Source organism: Mercenaria mercenaria, chromosome 11, assembly GCF_021730395.1.
Source record: "Mercenaria mercenaria strain notata chromosome 11, MADL_Memer_1, whole genome shotgun sequence".
In the NCBI taxonomy this organism is placed as follows: Eukaryota; Metazoa; Mollusca; class Bivalvia; order Venerida; family Veneridae; genus Mercenaria; species Mercenaria mercenaria.
The window spans coordinates 11277016-11286405 of NC_069371.1; positions in this window are offsets into that span (position 1 = coordinate 11277016).

A 9390-nucleotide genomic window follows, 5' to 3' on the forward strand; every position below is an offset into this window, starting at 1 on the left:
ACAAATTAAATAAAGGAATCAATAAGCATATAATATATATGTTGAAATGAACGTAGGAAGTGCCGCTGTTAACTTTTTTTAAAATTTTTGTCTCATTTTCTTTGTTGATAGGTACAGTGATGTAATTTCAGAATGCGCACATTTTTGCATATTCCTTTTACAGTTGTATATTTATATAATTGTTATGGTTACCTTAACTTTGAAGCATAAAGTTTCCCATTTGTGACCACATGTACAACTGGTCGGAATATTTCTAAATATTTTATTAACTCATCTTGATTCTAACCTTCGACTTTTTTTTTTTTTTTTTTGCTTATGTGTCATATACTTATTGTTTACAAATATTCACTGTCAACTAAGGTGTGCAATAAAGGGCCATCATTTGGCTGAATTTGTCAGTGACAAGTTTACAATTTGGTTAGATTGAAATATCAAAAGCCATGGGACCATAACTTATCAAAGCATCAGTGACTTTCAAATAGATTTCCTTGTTGAATCTATATTTTCATTAATTTTATATGACTAGTCAGTTGCTCTGGTTGTATTATATCTTGTTACTTGTTTCTCTTTTCTTTTTCTTTTTTGTACTTTTATAGATAGTGTGTTTGTGTATCTGTCCATTCCTGTCTAACTTATAAAAAGATTTTCATTAAAACATTTTCTACACTTTGGCAGTGGGTTATTATGCTTGCTAAATTTCTTGTAATATTATAATGTTATTAATCAAGCAATTTCATATTGGCCTTGTTATTTGTCCAAGGGTAGTCGTATTGGCCCGAGGCCGTAGGCCGAGGGCCAATACGACTGCCCGAGGACAAATAACTAGGCCAATATGAAATCGCTTGATTAATGATAATATTATTATTCAACTTTCAACTGTTGGCGGTAACAGTATAAGAACTCTGTGAGTTACCTTATGACAGCTATGCACGTTCAGGTGAAAAATCGTGTCATTCTTTGACAAGTTGTTTACAGTTTAGACGTATTTTAGAAATCATGATCATTTTCGCCAGTAAAACAGAATGAGTTGTATGTAGTAGGCATAGGAAATAGAGATCAATATAATTGCACCTTTACTAATCCTACCAGGTGTTCTGTATTACAAAAGTGGATCTATTGTGACATTTTGATACAAGCAAATCTGTATTATCTGCGCTATTATTTACCTACTGGTACTTCATTTTATTATTGGCTTGTTAAAAGTTAATTTTTTACCATATGTAAGTTGACAGAATCATAGGAACCATGTCTTGAGGGGTAAATCAAACACAAATGAATAAATCCTTAATGATTTTGTTGTGCAAAAAAGTATGATATTGTGTAGAAAAAAGTTTTCATTTTCCACTCAATTGTGTAATTGCAAGGGAAGTAAACTAATAGATAAACGTGATATATAGCTGTCGCCATAAAGAGCAATTTTCAAAGTCGACATAGTTGCATTGGAAATGAATATGATTTTTATGTTCGGTTTTTAGTATTTATATATCTTTATTAGCTTGGGTGACACTTTAAATGAACAATGTTTGTAAACTGTTCACTCTGCATTATGGCAGTCGATGGCACTAATTTAATTAATGTATTCACACTTCGATATGACACTTCAATTAGTCAAAGCGCTGCGCTGTTCAGTTACGGGAAATTAACATGTTGCGGTTGTACGCTATAACTGAACAAAAACATTAATACTTCCTTATTTACTTTTCATGTTCATGTTTAAATAATTTTATCAAGGAATAGGACTTAAAAAAAGTATAAGAAATTATATTACTGTAAAAATGATGATACATGAAAATTTTATGTGTCTTTCGGCTGCGGAAGTGTTTTCCGGCTATACGATAATGGAAAAAAAATTAATCAGCTTAAATTTAATTTCAAATCTGAATGAATATAAAAAATATATAATTAACTAAATAACATATCTAAATACGTGTAATGGTAAAAGCATTGGATTATTTGTAATGTGCTGTTGTTTTTTCAGCTTAAATACGGAGTTCCGAAAAAAACAACAACAGTAAAACACAAATATTCCACGATATGAATCATTATTTAGGTAATATATAGTTCTTTCTTCAAAAGATGAACAGGATATATAAAAATAATGTATTAAACAATCATTCTGTACAGTTTTCTTGGCTTTTTAATGTGTTTTTTAGTGTTTTCCGGCTTTTCTACGAATTTAAGAGAAACCGTAAAACACAAGTATTCAACGGTAATAGTCTTAATTACGCTAATAAATAGGTGTTTTTTCACAAAATTATTAATATATACGATAGTAACCTAAAAAATCAATCATTTTATACATTTTTCTTGATTTTTTAATGTGTTTTTCGGCTTTTCTACGAACTTACGAAAGACCGTAAAACACAACTGTCTCACGATATCAGTCTTTAATACGCTAATATATAGTTTTTTTTCCAAAATATTATTCATATATATGACATTAACCTAAAATCAATCATTATTCACAGTTTTCTTTATTTTTTTATATGTTTTTTGGTGTTTTCCGGTGTTTTCCGGTTTTTCGGTGTTTTCCGGTGTTTCTATCAACCGACTTAAAAGTACTAGCCCAAGGCAAGAGTTGTCATTCTTTGTGGATCACAACTTTAAATTAAAAATTAAAACTTCTGTTATTGATATTAACAAAACTATCATAAACTTCACATTTGTGAAATCATTTTTGGTTATTTCAAGGACTTGGAAATTAATTTCTAGACTTTATTTAATGTAATACTATCACTGAAAATTTTAGGGTCTATCTCTATATGTAGGTACTTGAGAATAATTTTGAAAGGTACTTTTAATGCGACAAAATCAAGAGTAACTAGAACATACCTTATTTTTTGGAATTCCTATTTATTTTCTTTAGCGAGTACCATACCATTTGAACTGTGATAAAAACTGCTTTAAAAGTCGTTTCCTTTTAGGCTGCAAGCAACGAGACACAAAATTATACACATATGTGTTGATCAAGATAATACAACCAATCATGCACATATTATATAGTCCCATGCCTCGTTTAATTCTTATCCGAAATTGTTTGCAGTTCACAACTGACACTCTTGTTCGCCAATTTATTCATCCACTTTCCAGCACTTGAATCGCTATTTATCATTGCACAAATAGTCCACACTATCAAAATGTCTGTTAAAGATAAGTCTCATCCTTTTAATTAATCTGAGTTTCCATATTTTCTTATTATTTTCCTGTTGTTGTTGTTGATCTGTTTTTGACCGGAAGGTCATGGCGATGACTGACGCCAATGAACACATGTGCTGTTGTCGTCTTCTCGGTACTGTATTCTCCAGGTACTTTTACTCATGTTACTTAATTTACATTTTCCTTGACAACTGCTAGAATTTCTGACAGGAAACACTTGCATTTTACACAATACCGAATAAGCGAAAGTACCGTTGTAATCTCCGAAGACGTACATCCCGCTCAGTCATACTTGGTTATTAAATTCAAACATGTTGGATGACTTTTTTTTATCAAAATGTGAAAAAAAAAATGTAATCTATAACTCTGATGTAAAACAAAATGGCGTCATTTAAAAATCAAACGGAAGTGGCTTCTCCGTATTGGCCCTCTCTTTTGAACCAATCAAAATGCTTGAATTCCGTATTGGCCCTGTTTTTTCGTATTGGCCCTGTTTTTCTCATATTGGCTCAGTTATGTTTTGTATTAGCTCTGTCTGTTTCATATGATGTTTGCAATTGATCTAATACAGTGTGTAATATTGTAAAGTTGAATAATAATAGATTTGAATCAAGTTTACTGTTGGTCCAAAAAAAAAAATGAATTCTATGATACTCCAAAAGTATATAAGAAAGATTCATGACATTTGCTTTGTGACTAGGGGCAATATAGAGATTATTCATGTTATATCATTCTTTTCTTGGACAAAAATTTTGGTTGTTTTGGCAACGGAAACTGTATAATCTGCATTCTGAAATCTGTAATGTAGGTGACTTAGGACCATGAAACTTCATCAGTGAATAGAAAACACTCATTACATTATATGATAATAAAAATGATGGTTTCTGTGAACCACAACTTTGAAATAATTATCTTTCAACATTTCCTCATTTCCCAACAAACTGCATTTCTGTGAAACTTCATACACATACTCCTGTATATAAGAACTTTTCACAGGTGCTGACCTTAGTTGGTGAAATAATTACTTTAATTTTATATGTAAAGGGACCACCTACTCGCAATGTCAATGTCATTGCAGATAGAGGATTTGTATTGCATGTAGACCAGTCTATATTGCATGGTAATACTTTTTTATTATGCTTATTTTTCATGCTTTTAACAGTAAATAACATATATTGTATTATGTGCTAATGTTGATAATTTGTAACCAGTCAGACTAACCAAACTAATAATTAGGTGATTTCTCATATTGCAATAAATGTACTTCAGACACAACATTTGGCTGTGTCTTTGATGCTTGCATCAATGAATTTCCTTGTCTTCCAAATAGAACGCAGTCTGTTAAATTAAATACTAGTGTTTCTAATGAATCATTCATAAAAACAGGAGTGCCTCAAGGTTCAATTTTAGGTCCTTTATTGTTTCTCTTATACTTAACGATTTGCCTTTACATTTGAAAAATTCTAACCTTGACATGACTGTATGCTGATGATTCAACTTTATATGTGGCTGATCAGTCAATTTCTCTTATTGAGACCAATTTACAGTCTGACTTACATATCATAGATAAATGGTGCATTGCAAACAATATGGTACTTAATCCTGTAAAAACTACTTCGATGCTGATAGGTTCCCAGTATAAAATAGGACATTCTGCTTCTCTGAATCTAACAGTGAATAACTGTCGTATAAATTTTGTCACAAATCAAAAAGTTTTAGGTGTACATATCGATCAGCATTTAAAGTGGGATGTTCACATAGAAAATGTCTGCAAAAAAATTATCTAACAAATTTACACTTCTACGAATGATCTCAAAATTTCTTACACTAGAAATGAAACAAATGTTTATAATGCCTACATCATTCCGATTATTGACTACGGTGCGATAATTTGGTGTAATGCTCCCAAAACATACTTTTCAAAAGTATCGGTGTTTCAGAAAAGTATTGCTAGATGGATATTAGCAAAACCTTTGTTAACTTCTTCTGTTGCTATGTTTAAAGAACTGAAATGGCTTTCTGTCGAAAACAGACATAAATTACATATAGCTGTAATGACATTTAAGGCTCTACATGGTTCCACCCCAGAATATATTACTCAGTTGATTACTGTTTCCGACAACAAGTCATACAACCTCAGATCTAATTCCCAAGGTTTAATTACTCATTTCAGACTCAATTCAGATTATATGAAACCATCTTTCAAATTTTTATCAATGAAAGTGTGGAATTCTATACCAGTTATTATCCGAAATGCAGCGAATGTAAACACTTTCAAATACAGTTACAAAAAACTTTTATTTGATGAAGTCTGCACTGCATAATCATAAAGCTACAGGTGCTCAGATCAAATGCGATTTTACCTTTTGTTGTTTTTAGCTCACCTGTCACAAAGTGACAAGGTGAGCTTTTGTGATCGCGCGGTGTCCGTCGTCCGTCCGTCCGTGCGTCCGTTAACTTTTGCTTGTGACCACTCTAGAGGTCACATTTTTCATGGGATCTTTATGAAAGTTGGTCAGAATGTTCATCTTGATGATATCTAGGTCAAGTTTGAAACTGGGTCACGTGCCTTAAAAAACTAGGTCAGTAGATCTAAAAATAGAAAAACCTTGTGACCTCTCTAGAGGCCATATATTTCACAAGATCTTCATGAAAATTGGGCAGAATGTTCAGCTTGATGATATCTAGGTCAAGTTCGAAACTGTGTCACGTGCCGTCAAAAACTAGGTCTGTAGGTCTAAAAATAGAAAAACCTTGTGACCTCTCTAGAGGCCATATATTTCACAAGATCTTCATGAAAATTGGGCAGAATGTTCAGCTTGATGATATCTAGGTCAAGTTCGAAACTGGGTCACGTGCCGTCAAAAACTAGGTCAGTAGGTTTAAAAATAGAAAAACCTTGTGACCTCTCTAGAGGCCATATATTTCACAAGATCTTCATGAAAATTGGTCAGAACGTTCACCTTGATAATATCTAGGTCAAGTTTGAAACTGGGTCATGTGACTTCAAAAACTAGGTCAGTAGGTCAAATAATAGGAAAACCTTGTGACCTCACTAAAGGCCACATTTTTCATGAGATCTGTATGAAAGTTGGTCTGAATGTTCATCTTGATGATATCTAGGTCAAGTTCGAAAGTGGGTCACGTGCGGTCAAAAACTAGGTCAGTAGGTCTAAAAATAGAAAATCTTTGTGACCTCTCTAGAGGCAATATATTTCATGAGATCTTCATGAAATTTGGTCAGAATGTTCACCTTGATTATATCTAGGTCAAATTCGAAAATTGGTCACGTGCCTTCAAAAACTAGGTCAGTAGGTCAAATAATAGAAAAACCTTGTGACCTCTCTAGAGGCCATATTTTTCATGGGATCTGTATGTAAGTTGGTCTGAATGTTCATCTTGATGATATCTAGGTCAGTTTTGAAAGTGGGTCACGTGCCTTCAAAAACTAGGTCAGTAGGTCAAATAATAGAAAAACCTTGTGACCTCTCTAAAGGCCATATTTTTCATGGGATCTGTATGAAAGTTGGTCTGAATGTTCATCTTGATGATATCTAGGTCAAGTTCGAAACAGGGTCATGTACAGTCAAAAACTAGGTCAGTAGGTCAAATAATAGAAAAACCTTGTGACCTCTCTAGAGGCCATACTTGTGAATGGATCTCCATAAAAATTGGTCAGAATGTTCATCTTGATGATATCTAGGTCAAGTTTGAAACTGGGTCACATGCCTTAAAAAACTAGGTCAGTAGGTCAAATAATAATAAAAACTTGTGACCTCTCTCCAGGCCATACTTTTCATGGGATCTGTATGAAAGTTGGTCTGAATGTTCATCTTGATGATATCTAGGTCAAGTTTGAAACTGGGTCAATTTAGGTCAAAAACTAGGTCAGTAGGTCTAAAATTATTAAAATCTTTTGACCTCTCTAGAGGCCATATTTTTCAATGGATCTTCATGAAAATTGATCTGAATGTTCACCTTGATAATATCTAGGTCAGTTTCGAAACTGGGTCACATGCGGTCAAAAACTAGGCCAGTAGGTATAAAAATAGAAAAACCTTGTGACCTCTCTAGAGGCCATATTTTTCATGAGATCTTCATGAAAATTAGTGAGAATGTTCACCTTGATGATATCTAGATAAAATTCAAAACAGGGTCACATACCTTCGAAAACTAGGTCAATAGGTCAAATAATAGAAAAACCTTGTGACCTCTCTAGAGACCATATTTTTCAATGGATCTTCTTGAAAAGTGGTCAGAATTTATATCTTGATAATATCTAGGTCAAGTTCAAAACTGGGTCACATGAGCTCAAAAACTAGGTCACTATGTCAAATAATAGAAAAAACGATGTCATACTCAAAACTGGGTCATGTGGGAAGAGGTGAGCGATTCAGGACCATCATGGTCCTCTTGTTTGATATTGTGTTGTTTTAATATGCATTTTTTTTTTTAATACTTTGTACCTTGTTGAAGGCCTCATTGTAAATATGTGATTTCATTTGTATCTGCTTATGTGATTGCATAATGAGTTTACCTTCGTAAAATAAAGAAATTATTATTATTATTATAGGTAAGGATTGTTTTCATCCACATTCAGCCAAAACTATTTTAACTCCCATTCAGTTTTATTAAGCATTTTCATTAAACCTCTGTGAGAAATGTAGAAATATTTCCAGTCTTAATTAAAATACTTTGTGATTATTTTTATGCTGCTAAATTGTTTACATTTGTGTGACATTAACTTCTGTGAATTACATTGTTTTGATATTGTATGAAACTAACTCCCAATTTCCTTTTATATTAAACGTTAAAATTTGGAATCCATTTCTACACAAAATTTAGTAAAATTGGAATATATCATGAGGGATTTATTTTAACTATTATTTGCTAAATGTCCTTATTTGTGGAAATAATATTTACAGAAGTATTTCTTATTGTTTTAAGGTGTTCAATACATCCATTAAGGTAGTTCTGCACGTTTGACAAACCGGAAGTGATGGTGTAACATCATTTATCCGGAAAACGTAGAATAAAGCGTGGATTCGGCTTACGGAAATAAATATCATTATATGAATTAATTGAATCCAGTGAGTAAATTTATTACAACGGCACTATTGCTATATTTCTAAAGTCAAAATATGACATTAAAACATATGACACGTTAAAATAATCAAAATAATGTCTTAAAAATAGCATGAAATGTCCGGTTCACTTTAACCACGGTGAAATATCTCAAAAATAAGCACCCGGACCTTTACATTTTATTTCATAAAATTATAGGCCATGCGTTTATTTACAACTGTGAGTAGTTTCATCAATGTCTACATTGTAGAAATATTTCTATTCGCAAAAATGTAATGAAAGTAATGATTTTCCCATAGACTCCCATTATGAAATATTGCGCGAGGTCCAAATTTTTCAAATCAGTCTAGCAAAAAATGAAGCTCGCGACCCTATCCTTTTTATTTCCTCAATTTTCTAGGTATATTCTGAAGTTTTGAAAAATTAGTGTTTAATGAAATTCTACATTGTAGAAAAAAGTTCGATCCAAACATATGCAGAACTACCTTAATTGGTCACATCTTTTTAATGAAAGCTCAGAAAGCAACTGCAACTACGGAAACATTGAACTTAAACACACTGGATAACCGCCTATCCTGACGCCCGCTGGAAATGTAACCCAGCTGGTAATGTAACCCAGCTGGAAATCGGTAGGTAAAGTTTTTCATTTATTTCTATTAAAACGAAGCCAATTTTTGCAAATCAACTTGACAGTTTAGTCAAGGAATGACCATGGCTTACATTTACAATTTCTGGGCCAAAAACGATCGTTATGTTTTGAGATATTCGCTAACAATTTCTTCAGTTTGAAAAAATCGAGCAAAAATCCAAAGTTTTGCGCAAATTGTTTTGTTTGTATTTCTGTCATATCTTTGTTTCTATTGCTTATATCTTACTGTAACTTCACATAGACATTCTCCAGCATACAAACAAAGTATATGCAGGGGCTGGACCCATTATACATAAGGTCAAGGTCGCCAAGGTGTTATACTTAGGTTATTTTTAAGGTTAAAGTTTTTCGGCAATCTTTGTTTTTCTGTCATATCTTTGTTACTATTGTATATATCTTACTGTAAGTTCACAGAAACATTGTCCAGCATACAAAGTATGTGCAGGGGCTGGGCCCATTATTATACCCAAGGTCAAGGTCACCAAGTTGCTATACTTGGA